The 15366-nt window shown below is 42.0% G+C and overlaps 1 protein-coding gene across 25 annotated transcripts in view; it reads left to right on the forward strand.

Moving 5' to 3' along the window:
* Window positions 1-2256: 2256 nt before the first annotated feature.
* PCBP3 (poly(rC) binding protein 3) overlaps window positions 2257-15366 on the forward strand; it is a gene marked incomplete at both ends in the record, with an annotated part of 71637 nt that continues 58527 nt past the window's right edge. For 21 of the 25 annotated variants that reach the window (XM_081018388.1, XM_081018415.1, XM_081018400.1 and 18 more), the window contains one exon: window positions 11069-11208. Of the gene's footprint in view, window positions 2316-2598; window positions 2681-2937; window positions 3011-5710; window positions 5752-11068; window positions 11209-15366 lie in introns of those variants that run through there. The other 4 variants (XM_081018410.1, XM_081018399.1, XM_081018419.1 and 1 more) reach the window with 4 other exon arrangements.

Here is a 15366-nt window from a genome sequence, read left to right on the forward strand (position 1 = left end):
AGATAATCTTAATCCTTGACATTTTCTCTCCTTGTCTCGTGAAGTGCAGAGTATCTTCATTTTGCCAGGGACTGAAGCTGAGTTAGCTCAAGGCAACCTATTATCCAAATAACTGACAACCACATATATGGAGCCAGATCCACAATGCTCTACTGCTTGAACCACAGTATCTCCGACCTAGTTAATTTCTCCAAAAGATGAGGTTTTTATGCAGCAAAGTATCAATGACAAATGTCTTCCCGTCTTTCATTGAATAAGGGGGCTAGAGGCCCATTAAGTCCGGCCCTTGCCCCAAGGTAGCTTCTTCCATACATCAGTCTCCTAAAGCTCTAATTCAAGTCTCCAGGCAGGCCAGGAGCAGCAGCCAAATAAGTGTGCCATACCAGGAAAGACAAGGAAATGTCCCATATGCAAGATACAGTCAGTGGGGAATTCACAGAATACAGGCAAATGCTGCACTTTTACATTCAGTGAGATAAATAAATAGATATGGCTGTGGTTCCTGCAGGGTTTTATTTTGTACAACCAACAAAATCAGAGAGATCTTGTATCTGAGTGTAGATTTAAAGTAGTTCAAGAGGGCGGGGATCACAACTTGCTCCCAGAGATTTAATGTATATAAAGTGACAGACTGTTCATAAAGCCCACTTTCTGATTTTGGCAGGAGGCGGCGTTGCATTATCTACATGAGAGAGATAAACAATGAGCTGTGTTAGTTTAATATCTCCAGTATGAAAGAAATCAATGGACTCAGTGAAGTCCAACCTGAATGAAATCAAATTTGCTAATAAATTCTAGTTCAGCAATTTTAGAGTTCTTTTTCTTCTTCCTCAAAGTTAAGGAGCAAAGTGGCCAGGGACATGGAAAGTTTCTCTTACAGCAAAGCTTTTCTGAATGCTGCTGGTTTTTTAATATTAGATTTTCTGTTCATATATTTTCTGTCCATACATATTTCTGACAAAATATTAATAGCAGCAGTGTAGTGATGTAGAAAGAGTATCACAGGATTTGCCCCCAAATGGTCTGATCTCATCTTTTCTTTTATTGCCTAGCAAGACCAGATTGTTTAGTTTGGCCAATAACTCACATATAGTAACGCTTTGTTCCTTTCATCCGTGAAACTAGGCAAACTGCAAAAAGACACAGTGATCTTTTCAGCCCACCATGCACGGCACACCTGACTTTCTTTCAGATTGTATTTTAGATGAATTCCACTGTGCGATGGATGTGTAATGAATGAAAAAGGAAAATGAATATATACATACATATATATATATATATATATATATATATACAAAATATATATCAACTGACTTCTGATTCTCCCACCTTGGTATTATCGTTTGAAGCAGGTCTGCAACAATCTACCAGTGCAGGGTTTCACATAGTAGCAAATATCTGAAAAGATGACCCAAACATAATGTTCTAAATTTAAAGGTTCTATAGCCTTTCACGGTGTGGAATATTCTTGTATTCCTTTTGCATCCAGTTCTAGCATAATCAGATACAGCATTATTTCTCAGCAATTATAATATTGCAAACCCATCTGCAGTGTTGCCCCACTCCTACCCCAGGGAACAGAGGCCTCAACAATGATAGGTGGGACACACTGCACAAGACAGCGTCCTGGGATTTAAAACTGACCACACCTTTTATTGACTGCAGTTGTAGGCAAGCTTTGTCTCAGGCACTGGGTTTAGCTGCCAGATGGAGGGCCGGCACTTCCCCAGGGTTGTGCCTGGGATTAGGAGGCCTCCTCAAGATGCAGTTCCATGTAGGTGGTCCCCCGAGGCAACAGCCCATCTGCCCCCCCCCCGCTTGGCTTCTGGACAGAGACTCCCCTCTAACCGGGTACCCTGCAATCACACCTGTTCAGGATGGGCAATGCACCAGTTTACCCCGACCCGATATTAGACTAAGGATTCCACCCAATGGAATCTCTTATCTGCCCAAACTTGTTGCCAGTGGCAGAGGAAGGGGAGTGCGGTGGGGCTATCCGCCTCGGGTGTCATCCCTGGAGGGGTGACATTCGGAGCGCTGCCCACCCGTGACTCCCAAGCTTACCCCAAGCTGTCGGGGGAAGCGGGGAGCTGCGCCACTTTGCCGGCGGCATCCCCCCCTTCCCCCTTCATTTTGACAGCTGGGAGGAGGCTTGGGAGTCGCGGGCGGGTGGTGCGCCAAATGTCTGCCGTCGGTGGCTCACTCCGCCTTCGTGGGCGGCTTGCTCCGCCCTGGACAGCGCGGGCATCTGCTCCACCACTGACTGTTGCTTATGAGGAAGACAAAACCTCCAAATGGGGCCAATCTGTCTGCAGGTAAATTCATTCCTGGCTCTGAATACAGCAACCATTAATGAACCATCACAAGGTCTGTTATGCAGTGCAGGGAAGAAAAGGTTAGCATGCAAAATAACCACAGCATGAAGGGAGGGACGGAGAATTGTTTTTCTGCTGTCTGCGACCCCAAATTCAGGTGCACCCGACCTATATAGCTGGGCCCTCTGGCCACTGATTGGCTGATTCAAAACTTGGGGGGGGGTTGGCCATGCTGCCCTCCTTTGTGGCCGACCGGGGGAATTCCCCAGCCGCTGGCCGCACAATGGAGAAGACTTTTGGAGAGGCCTCCGTGGAGTTGAGGGCCTGACGCGACGAGCTACAACTGCTGTCCACCTGGAGACTGGGTAAGCGGCCATTACAGTGCTCCCCAGTTGCTCAAGGTATTTCTAGATGTGGTGCATGAGGCATAATTGGGGCTTTTTTCCAGCCAGAACTTGCTGGAACTCAGTTCCTGCACCTCTTAGGTGGGTGCCATTGCCATTCTAAGAGAACAAGGGAGGTGTTCAGGGTGAGGCATATTTTTAAGTGAGCTCAGTAACGCCCCCTAATGGAAACAGTGGAGTGCTTGTGCTTTGAACCCTGGCTAATTGTCCAGAGAGGAGGGGGATATAAGCAATCCATTGATAACCAGTTAATGTCTTAATTTGACCCTTCTGCTTAATATGAACTTGAAGGTGAGCCAATAGTTAATTGTATTGATTTAGGAATTAGATTTGTTTCTGTGGTATTGTGGCCTAGGGAAACAGAGATCCCGGACATTTGTTCTCATTCTCCCCATTGTTTGCTGCTTCCTCTTCACGCCCTTCTGAAATAATTAGTCAGAAAACAATATCCCTCCCAATGTGGAACACGCGTCAACCTTGCTGGGGGCAAAGAGGAAATTCATGTGGAGGAGGACATCTCTGACGTTTTCTGTGGCTAGTGAGATTCATCCTTTCTCAGCCTGCGTGGCAATAAAATGTCATGAACCGTATGCCATATGATGTTTTGAATATGCATTCCAAAAGGCAAACCTATTGCTATTGATTACATATATAGGACGCTGCATGCTTTTCAGTCAGAAGGCCCCGATGAACTGAAAGCATTCCAGCATCACAGGATGAACCCTTCCTGACGTCCAAGAAGTCCTGCATTTTATTCTCAGGCTTGTAAAATTGCAAGCCACAACCCAGCTCCAGGAACATGGCATTTCACCGCCTTGTATGTATTATACGCGGTGGGAGGAGAAGACGGCCTTTTGCCTACTTGATTTTTAAAAGATCCTCAGTGTTTTACTGCAGGAGAGGAAGGGAGTGCAAGAACACATCCTCCCAAGAAGAAGAAAATGATGGGGTTTTGCCGCAGGAGGGAGGACTAGTATTGTAGTATTTTACTAGTATTCACTATGATTTTGCAGGTCTATCTGAACACTTTTGCAGGACAGCAAGGGAGCACTCAGTGGCCAGGAGAGTAATCAAATGAAATAAAAATAATAATTATTTTTTTAAAATGCTGAAAGGCCACAAAATGACAGACATGGATTGGAGACGTATCTCTCACCCCCAGTTCTGTCTTTAAACTTAAAATCATGTAATCATAGACTCAAAGAGTTGGGAGGGACCCCAAGGGTCATCTAGCCCAACCCCTGAAATGCAGGAATCTCAACTAAAACATCCAAGACAGATGGCTATCCAACCTCTGTTTAAAAGCTCCAAAGACTAATATCTTCTGAGGGAGTTTGTTCCACTGTTAAACAGCTCTTACTGACAGAAAGTTTTTCCTGTTGTTTAGTTGGAATTTCCTTTCTTGTTACAGTGGTACCTCGGGTTACAGACGCTTCAGGTTACAGACGCTTCAGGTTATGCACTCCACTAACCCAGAAATAGTGCTTCAGGTTAAGAACTTTGCTTCAGGATGAAGACAGAAATTGTGCTCTGGCGGCACGGCAGCAGCAGGAGTGGTGCTTCAGGTTAAGAACAGTTTCAGGTTAAGAATGGACCTCCGGAATGAATTAAGTACTTAACCCGAGGTAGCACTGTACTTGAAGGCATTGGTTCAGGTCCTCCCCTCTGGGGCAGGAGGAAACAACCTTCCATGGAGCAGCCCTTGAGACATCTGAAGATGGCTCTCATATCTCCTCTCAGTCTTCTCTTTCCCAGGCTAAACATACCCAGCTCCTTCAACCATTCCTAATCAGGCTTGGTTTCCAGACCCTTGATCCTCTTGGTCACCCTCCTCTGCACACCTTCCAGCTTGTCAACATCCTTCTTAAATTGTGGTACCCAGAACTGGACACAGGACTCCAGGTGTGGTCTGACCAAGGCAGAATAGAGTGGTACTATTACTTACCTTGATCTGGACACATACTTCTGTTGATGCAGCTGAGAATAGCATTAGCCTTTTTTGCTGCTGCATCACACTGTTGACTTGTGCTAAGCTTGTTGTCCCCTAGATCCTTTTCACGTGTACTACTGGTAAGCCAGGTGTCCCCCATCTTATATTTGTACAGCTGCAGTACTTTACACTTGTCCCTATTGGAGTTTATTTTGTTAGCTTGTGCCCGGTTCTCCAATCTGTTAAGGTAATTTTGAATCCCAGTTCTGTCTTCTGCAGCATGAGCTACCCCTACCAGTTTGGTGTCATCTGAAAATTTGATGAGCATCCCCTCAATTGCTTCATTTATAAAGATGTTGAACAACAACGGGCCCAGGACAAAACCCTGCAGCACCCCACTTATCACTTTTTCCCAGTATGATGAGAAACCATTAATGAATACGCTTTGCGTTCAGTCAAACCCGCCTAACAGTTATCGTATTTTTTGCTCTATAAGACTCACTTTTTCCCTCCTAAAAAGTAAGGGGAAATGTGTGTGTGTCTTATGGAGTGAATGCAGGCTGCGCAGCTATCCCAGAAGCCAGAACAGCAAGAGAGATTGCTGCTTTCACTGCGCAGCAATCCCTCTTGCTGTTCTGGCTTCTGAGATTCAGAATATTTTTTTTCTTGTTTTCCTCCTCCAAAAACTAGGTGCGTCTTGTGGTCTGGTGCGTCTTATAGAGCGAAAAATACGGTACCTCATCCAACCCCCATTTCACCAGCTTCCTCACAAGAATATCATGGGGGACTTTGTCAAAATCTTACTGAAATCAAGATACACTATGTTCACACCATTCCCCTGATCCACCAAGCTTGTAACTCCATCAAAAAAAGAAATGAGATTTGTCTGGCATCACTTATTTTTGAGAAACCCATGCTGGGTCTTAGTAATCACAGCATCATTTTATAAGTGCTCACAGGTAGACTGTTACATGCACCCCACCTTTCTTTCTTCTTGAAACTGTCTGCATTTGGGCCTTCAACATTTCACCTTTAAGGACCTTACTTTTTTTTTTTTACAGAGTTTGAGTTCCACCAGATAACAGGGAAGTTGAAGTCTGCTGTGAGTACTATCTCTCTCTTTTTTGAATGTTTGGTAATCTCCTCTAGGAAGGCATCATCCAAGTCTTCAGTCTGGCTTGGAGGTCTATAGCAGACACTCACAGTAAGGTCACTGTTGTTTCACTCTCCAACAGTTTTTACCCATATACTGCTTTCAATGCTCCAGGTCATGGATTCTTCACAAGTGTACATATCCTTTACATATAATACTCCTCCTGATCTCTTCCTGTTTGGTTTATTCCTTTTGAGCAAGTTATACCCCTCAATTCCTACATTCCAGTCATGATTCTTATCCCACCAGATTTCAGTAATGCCTACCAGGTCATATTTGCCACCCTGTATTAAAAGCTCCAATTTGTCTTTCTTGTTTCCCATGCTCAGTGCATTTGTGTAGAGACAACTGAAACCATTAGTCATTCTCTCCAGCTGCTTCTTCCTTGTAGTTACTAGTGTCAATAAGCATATGAATGGGATATAATAAAGTCCTTCACCAAAGATTCCTGAGTAAGATTACGAGATAAAATGAATTGTGTGCCCAGGCAGAGATTCGCCCCCACACCCGACCCCAGACGACACCCGGGTGGAATAATGACTTGTGACAATGTGTTACGGGATTAAAATTTGCCACAACTTTATTAAACTTTCAGATGTAGGAAGACCTTGGCTTAGGCATTGGGTGTTTATCCCTCCCAGTCCCCAGCTGGGGATCTGGGGCACATCAGGGTTAACTACTCTGTCTGGGCATTGGGCTGGCTCTGGAAGACGTATGTTTGGGCAGAGAGCACCCCCCCCCCATTTCACCGCAACACAGGGGAGTGCACTGACAACCTTTTAGTGTATGGCCAGTGACTCCCCTCAACATAGCCCCTTTAACGGGCAACCCTGGGATCGCCACTACAGGGGGGGGTGTCACCGCTTCATGCCCCCCCCCCCATTTAGGGAAGATAGACCAAAGGATTCCGCCCAAGGCTTGAAACTGCCAAAGTTGTGACGTTTTGCTACAGGGAAGGCGAAACCTGCCAATGCAGGGAAATTCCTTCCTGGTCCTTCAACAGCAACCATCGTTAGACTGTAGCAGCGCCCACATACCTGTAAATAAGAAGTTAACCTGCAATAAAAGGCCTAAAAGAAAGGAGGGTAGGGCGGGCAAAGCTCTGGAGCCGACTGAGAACTCCCATGTAGGCTCCACCCCCTTTTAAGACCCCCTTTTAAGACCCACTCCCCTGGCTACGCCTCCCCAGTCGCAATTGGTTCTTTGAACTGAGGTTTGGCAGGAACCTCAAGGTTTGCAACTTGGGGACGCCGTCCAGGAGTGCTCGGCCAGGTGTCACGTAGCATCGGGGGTGCTGCTCGCAAGGGGCGCCCTCCATTTGATGTGGAGAGCGGTCATTGTATTCTTATCGATCAATAAACAGGAATCAGAGAGTAGAAGTAATTGGGCAGTTCTCACAATGGAGTGCTGGAAGTAGACCCCCAAAGGATCAGTATTGAGACCTGTACTTTTAAACTTGCTTATAAATGATCTGCAGTTAACAGTGGGTATGGGGGGGGGGCAATTGTACATCCCATGGGCATGTGGTCCACCACTGTGTGAACAGGATGCTGGACCAGCTAGGCCTTTGGTCTGATTTGGCGGGACACTTAGGTTTATATGTACTCTAACCAGAGAGAGCTCCATTCACATGCAAAAATTTATTGTGGGAAGGCTTTCTCAGAGACAGCTGTGGTCCGTTTTTGAAATGTATCAACAGGGTCTGTTCAGTAATTCAGAGCCTAATGCCACTATGTGCTTTCCAGTGGTTTTCTAATGAACTGTGTCCCGAAGTAAATATTTTAATGACCCTCCAACATTACCTTATTCTCTTCCTGAATTTCACAGTGGTTTTAATTTAAAGAGCACTTGTTTTGATCCTCTAATCCAGCTGGCCTGCTATTGAGGGAGGAGAGCACAATGATTTTGCCATCTTATATAATTATTTAGTTGATTACTTGGAGCTTGGTTGAGCCAAATGCCTTTCAATGAAGGACAACGCAGATTCTGAGCTGGCAAGTACTGCAGTTTATCCTTTCAGGCTCCTGACTGTGTACAATTGATAACCCCGCATTGTTTCCAAGCAAAGAGTGGCAATGGAAAATCTCTATTGATTGCACAGTTGTTGTTTCTCTAGCATATGTGTTCTCACACCAGCAATTACTTTTAATATTTCATAGTATACTCAGTAGCAAGCCTGTTAAGAAAATTAGCACTTAATCATTTAGAAAGAAACATAATTCAGTTTTCATATTGAAATTCAGGAATGTCACATTGAATACAATGACCTCTTTTCAATTAATCTGCCAGACTGAGAAGACCTTTGCCTCTCTTATTAACCTCTGTCCTGTTATCATATTTTGATTTTCTTTTTCACCATGGGAGTTTGGGCACCTTTTCCTATTGGAAAAGGAAAAATACGTTGTATTGCATGTTTCCCTATTTGCTCTTGCAGCCAGGACATTAAGGGTCAAAATCTGATTTTTAGAAAATATTTGTTATGGCTCCTAGTTGAACAAATAAAATCATCACTGCACTACTTAACCATTATCAATAGAACTAGTGGGAAGAGCATTGTGGCTGAGCATAGGCAGGGAGAACAGACCTGCAGAAAGGGGGATGTAGAAAGGGGGATGTATGGGACACAATGAGAAGTGAATAGTCTCAGTTCAAGGATTTCTGCTTGTGCAGGTGAACAATCTCTCTCTCTCCTTGCCCTGAGACCCCTGGAATTTCTTCTAGGAGGCCCCTTAACCCTCCCAAGCAGATCTGGAGATGGCACAAATCCTCGCAGTGATGGGTTGTGTTAGCTGGTTACCATCCTAGGTTTCAAGCCTGAACAATATAAAAACCCGTTCTTGTTTCCAACCTTGCAAAATATTTTGATGTATCCTTTTGTTGCCTCGATAAGGAATGGCATTTATCTAACAATTCCATTCTTTACTACTCTGCCACAAAACAAAAGGATGCTATATATATATATATATATATATATACAATATACAATATATAATATACAATATATGTATATATATATATATATATACGTGCAATATACAATATATAATATACAATATATGTATATATATATATATATATATATACGTGCAATATACAATATATAATATACAATATACGTACAATATACAATATACATACACATACAATATATATACAGTACGGCTGGGACCAAGACACTTGTGCTTGAAGAAAATCAGGGCAGGAACAGGCCATTATTACATAGTTATAGTATGGAATCCTGCCATTTTGTTACATTTGCTCTAAAAAAATGAGTTGATTGCTATTTCCACATTAGAGCGCATCTGAATCAGTTCTGGGAGCTCCTGGAATGCCACACCATCAATGGTCCTGATTAGGGGAGTGCCACAATGTACTTTGGTGTTCCTGGACATTCCTTGAGTTTCTGGCTGATGCTTGACATCACTCGAATAGACTTATTTTCATGAAATGAGAAAAAGAAACTGAGAAACATTCTGGCCACCTGTAACATGTACCAGAACCATTTGGTTTGGGATCCTGTTTGCACTTGGCTGATTCTACATTGTAGAAATGGCTTGGGTGCCACCTGCCCATTGCTCCACCCATTCTGGTTATGTCTGAACTCAGAAGAACGTGTGAGGCCCAGCGCTTAGCAGAGTCACAGATTACATGTTTCCAGGATGGCTCCAAAGTACATTCCTGCCACTTGGATCTCTCAGGTTCAACTCGTCGATATTATTGCAGTGGAGTGGAATCACCAAGGAGAGGCAATCTTGCTCGTGTTGAAACTGAAGAACTAGCTGCAATGGCCCATGGCCCTGATCCCTCACTTGAGTGGGCTTGCTGCTCTCTGCTATCCAGCCTCAAAGTGGGTTAAATAGCTGTATGCAAAACTGCAGCTTCTGCTCATGAAGCGTAATGAGTCCAGGAATCAATTCAGATGAAAAGGTAGCTGACATTGACAAGCAAACAAACAAAAAATGGTCACTGTGAACAGGACAGATATGTACATTGGCACAAAGTACCCTATTTTTCGCTCTATAAGACGCACCAGACCACAAGACGCACCTAGTTTTTGGAGGAGGAAAACAAGAAAAAAAACAATCTCAGAAGCCAGAACAGCAAGAGGGATCACTGTGCAGCGAAAGCAGTGATCCCTCTTGCTGTTCTGGCTTCTGGGATAGCTGCGCAGCCTGCATTCGCTCCATAAGACACACACACATTTCCCCTTACTTTTTAGGAGGGAAAAAGTGAGTCTTATAGAGCAAAAAATACGGTAAATAAAGGAATCCTTTTTTTGAAGTGGGGACGACAGCGACCTACATCGCATCGGTTTTCTTGGTGAAAAGCTACACTAACATGCTACACTTGCAATCAGAAACACAGTGAAGTGGGGGCACATTACTATTTATATTATAGAATAGTAATAGTAGAATTATATCATACCTTCTGAATTAAGAATTTCCAACACATTGAAACAATACAAAAACTGGCCAGTAACAGGACTCTCAGAGCAGGATACAATTTTAAAAGAAACACAATAAAATCATTAAAAATGCAGCAGAACCCACAAACATCTAGCAAAGCTGTACTGTACAGTGCCAAGATAAGTAACAATAATAACTGTTTTTCCTGGTTCAGAAAATACATCAAGCTTACCTATCAACAGTGTGACCAGAAATAATATACTCAGTTCATTGGTTTCAATGCCTTGAAATCCTTTAGGAAGCATCCAAAAAGAAACTTCTAGAAATAGTAACTTAGAAATTATACTTAGAATGGTGTCCATTTTCAATCTGCATATATCATCTTTACATTAGCAAGATAGATTTGCCGGAGTGGAAACAGTTAAATAACTAGGTCACTACACTAAGCTATATTGAGTGGTACACAACACCAATAGACAAGCCATGTGATTTAACGAGAATTACACTGATGTTGCACAATTCTGATGAATGTGCATATATTCATCAAAATTGTTTGTTCTCTATCTGTTACTTAAAATTAAACAAAAATAGGACTCCAAATGGTGAAGGAGTAATATTTGGCTAATTGCTGGATCCATCTCCCCAGTCACAGGGAACTCCTGTCTGTGAAGCCTCGTGGCCTGAGGGCAACGGATTGGCTCAGTGGCTTCTTTTTATTTGAAAAAAAAATGTCATCAGAATTACGCAAACATCACTGTTGGTTGCATCCCATTTCAAGGAAACCAAAGGATTTGGGAGAAAATAGGTCACATGCACTTCATCCCATGTCACATGATTTCCATCCAGAGGCCAATGAGGGTTTAGACCTCTATGCATTTGAACAAGATAACACTGTAATTTTACCCATTCGCATTTTTCATCTTTTCTCAACGTGGAAAGAGTGACCATCTGTTTGAAACCCACAGCAAACTAAATCATTTCCAAAGCTGCTTTTTTAGAGGTAAGGAGATTTAAAATATTGTTTTGATGGTGTGCAACAGCCGTTCTAAAGACCCTCCAACCCATCTCCTAGCCCAGTGTGTGTTAGTGAGACGCATAAAGACAATGATAGATAGCAAGTGAGATGAAGGAGCCCTAAAGTATATCAGATCTGTATTCAAGGGGTTGTGATCCTCTGCACACAGACCTGGGAGGAAGCCCCACTGAACAAAATTGGGACTTCATTCTGAGTAAATCTGCATAGGATTCCTTTGCATGTGACGTCTCAGGAATGGTCTTGACAGGAAATCTAAAAGGAGCAGAATGGATGGAATGTTTTCTGTTTGAAAGAAAACCAAGGGAAAACCAATGGATTGGGGTGTCTTTTAAGAGAATCTCCAGACATTGTTTTTACTCATATGTGTTTGTTTACTACTATAGGCAGAATTGCATCAAATACCTTGACGTAATAGTGATCATCCAGTAATACAGTATGATGATTAAACTTAAATATGACAGAACCTACTTTCTCAATGTGTCATTATGCTCTAGAATGCTCTAGAATACTCACAATTTTGGTAAAAATAAGACGTAGCAAAGAAAACAATACATCTTACAGTTTAGATGGAATCCTATATTTCTTTTAATATTTTATTTAATATACATGTAACATTATATGATCTAATCTCTTATTCCTTCTCTTAAAGTTAGATTTTGTGGAGGGGGGGATATAAATTAATATCAGTTTTAGTTTAGTCCATAAGAGCAGTGTAATGTAAAATAAAACTGCATTAGGGTTTTGATTCCAATTTGATATCTAACATTTCTTTTAATATATCATAAAGCTACATTAAATAAAATATAAATGTGAAATGTGAGTTATACAGATCCCAATGTTAAATAACTTCACAGATATGATATTAAATTTCACAAATCCATTGCATGTAATATTTCTATTCTGGAATTAATTAATGTGCTATAATTATCCTAAAATGAATCATATACCACAAAACAGAAAGCATTTCAATATTCATAAATAATAATACTATCAGAAGAATGTCACACAAATAATATTGATCTTCATTGTCATACAGGTAAAAAATGTAGTAGAATTTCCATGACATTTCTAATACGAACCTAACATTTTAGATTACAGTGAAATAAATATTTGAAGTACAGCTCCCCAAATTTCATATCAAATGGAAAACGGTACAAGAAATCTAAAAACATGCAGTGCAATTCTAAGCACGTTTACTCAGAAGTAAGTCTCGCTGAGCTCACGGGTGCTTTCTCCTTAGTAAGTGAGCTTCATAATACTGCCTTAAGATGTTTACAAGCATAAAAATTTAAAGAATTTTATTCTGAATTGTAAATTGTGCTGAACATTGCCCATTTTTGTAAAATTAAGAGATGGTATACTTATACTGCAGTCCCCCCCACCCCAATGAAACCAGAAACATACACTGTAATCCTGAGCGTATTAACTCAGAAGTGTGTCCTATTGAGCTCAATGGCACTTATTCCTAATAAGTGTGCTTAGGATTTAAAACCCAAGAACAAAATGAATATTTGGCAAGTCTTTTAATTAGAAAAGGCTGTGTGTGTGTCCAAAAGTGTGTAAGCACTACTGCAGAGCTGAAACCGCATGTTTTCTGAATTACTGGGATGGAAAATGGCTTCCTTATTATTTCTTAATGGAAACCCAGATATGAAAATTTGTTGTCTAAATAGAATAAAATGTGAAATGTGCATCACTTTGTAGGATGGAATGTGTTTTTCTGCTTCCCTTTTCATTTTCCACCGTGTAGGCAATGACTTTATGAATTCACAAGAGGGAGGATTTCCTAGAGTTAGAGAACACCTATGAAGTATATTCACATTATAAAACTGCCAAAAAGGAGAAATTCATGATTTTTGCATTTTCTCACTGCAGAGTGTAATTATGTTGATGAGGCTTCACTGATTGTTCAGAAAAATCAATGTTACAACATATGTTCAAGAATCAGTCAGTGCAGCCTTGAATACAGTTAGTGCTAATTATTTCTGTAAAACAAGTTTTGATCATTTGCTTTTGTCAGGTATTATAAACACGGTGTTCTGTCCAAGCCGAGGAAAAGAAATAAGGAATGTAAGCATATTGTGTATATATGCATACATACGTATATAGATATATGTGCACGAATACTTGGACACAAATAACAGTCCATTTATATTTAGATCATTTTAAAATACTGTTAAGTATACATGAGACTAATTTGACAAACAAGACACATAAGTGTCATTTCTGGTTTCTGAAGAGGGCATATGGAGGATGACATCCAGAAATATAGAGAAGCCCACTCTTGAATATGCAAGGTTAAAAGAAACAAAAAAACCCCGCCATTTACTGCATTTATTTTCATTTTGTACTTCTGCAACGATAGCATTTCTGTGCGCATGGGACACATGATGTCTCCCCCACCTCCCTGTGACACACCAGTTCTCTTTCAGCAAGGAAAGTTGTGACTTTGCATGTGTCATGCATTTCTAGGGTGTAGAATGGCTTAAGTGTATGTAAAAATAATCACACTTTGTAGAGAACTAGTAAGTTGCTCAGAAATATAGGTAAGAATCCTGAAAGGAATAATGCAGTGGCCTGAAAGTGGATCTCCTCACAAGTGGCAATTTCAGGAGGAAATCGCCCCTCTGCACTGAGCACAGTCGACTCCGTCTGCTGAGCAGTCCAAACACAGCACGAATGCCACTGCCTTGCTCTAGTCTTTGCAACAGCCCTGCAAGACAAACGAGATCATTCAGTGTGGATTTTACCTTTTTAGCAAAAATCTGCGTTACCCAGGAACAAAGACCACAATCCCACACAGAATTAAACTCACTTACATCAATAGGCATTAAAGAGACTTAACTGTGCTTTGGATTGCTCCCATATAATAAGATTCTTTTTTAAAAAACAAAACAAAACCCTTATCTTGATTTTAATTCAGGCTGAGATTTAGGTGAAGTGAAAACAGATCTGGACTGACAGTTTTAGAGCTTGCTGTCAAGGTCAGAATGGAGTGTGCTCAGTTTATGAGGCTTCAGATACTGAAGAGGAGAGAAAGATTTCTGAGATCCATAATCTCTACTGGCAAACATTAGCAATAAGATCATTTCATGAACAAACCCAACAGGAATTATTTATATATCTTTTAAGTTCAACATAGTTTCCTTAAACAGCAATTCTTATCTGGTGCATCACTGCTGGATGTCTGAGTTCAATGAAGATTGCTCCCAAGTAAAGGGCTATAGTATTGCAGCCCCTCTCACTTGGATTTTGTTATTTAGTATCTTCCAGCCTTTACGATCCCTTTTGTGATAATCTTTTGCTCGGGGTGAAATCCTAACCCCAGCCGGTCCCCAAGGCGGCTTAATGGAGCACTGCGTCCATAGCCCCACGACACAAACCAATTGGGGCAGAAAGTTGGGAGGGTGGCAGTGACCGCACTGGGCTGCCTTAGCCCCTCCCTCAAAAGGCCCCTCCGTTTCAGGAACTTCTGCTGGCTGCTACCAGTGAGGATCCAGCTGGTGGTGCTTCTCTTTGCTCACTTGTGGAAGCTGGTAGGGTCAGGGGGAGGCCTCAACCCAAGCCAATCGCCCCAGGCCAACGCCAAAAGTGTTTGGATGGTGCACCTAGTTATCGGCATTACAGTGGTACCTCGCAAGACGAATGCCTCGCAAGACGAATGCCTCGCAAGACGAAAGAGTTTTTCGTTTTTTGAGTTGCTTCGCAAGACGAATTTCCCTATGGGCTTGCTTCGCAAGACGAAAACGTCTTGCAAGTTTGTTTCCTTTTTCTTAAAACCGCTTGAAGAGGTGCAGTTGCGACTTGACCGTGCTTCGCAAGACGAAAAATTCGCAAGGCGAAAAAACTCGCAGAACGAATTAATTTCGTCTTGCGAGGCACCACTGCACCTCAATGCATTGCAGATCCAGGTCTAGGTCCAGGTCCAGGTCCCTATTCAGTCTTGAAGCTCACTGGATGCCTCTGGATGGGCCTAACCCTAGAATCTGAATGGTGCACCATCTACATACTGATGATACTGAACTCATCCTTTCTTGATGAGTTCAACTGCTCCCCAAGCAGTTTGCTCTGGATGTTTAAAAGTGTGTGTGTGTTTCAGTTTGTCTTTGGTTTTTGAGTTTT

The sequence above is a fragment of the Podarcis pityusensis genome (assembly GCF_964106645.2).
Source record: "Podarcis pityusensis genome assembly, chromosome: 1".
NCBI classification, from domain to species: domain Eukaryota; kingdom Metazoa; phylum Chordata; class Lepidosauria; order Squamata; family Lacertidae; genus Podarcis; species Podarcis pityusensis.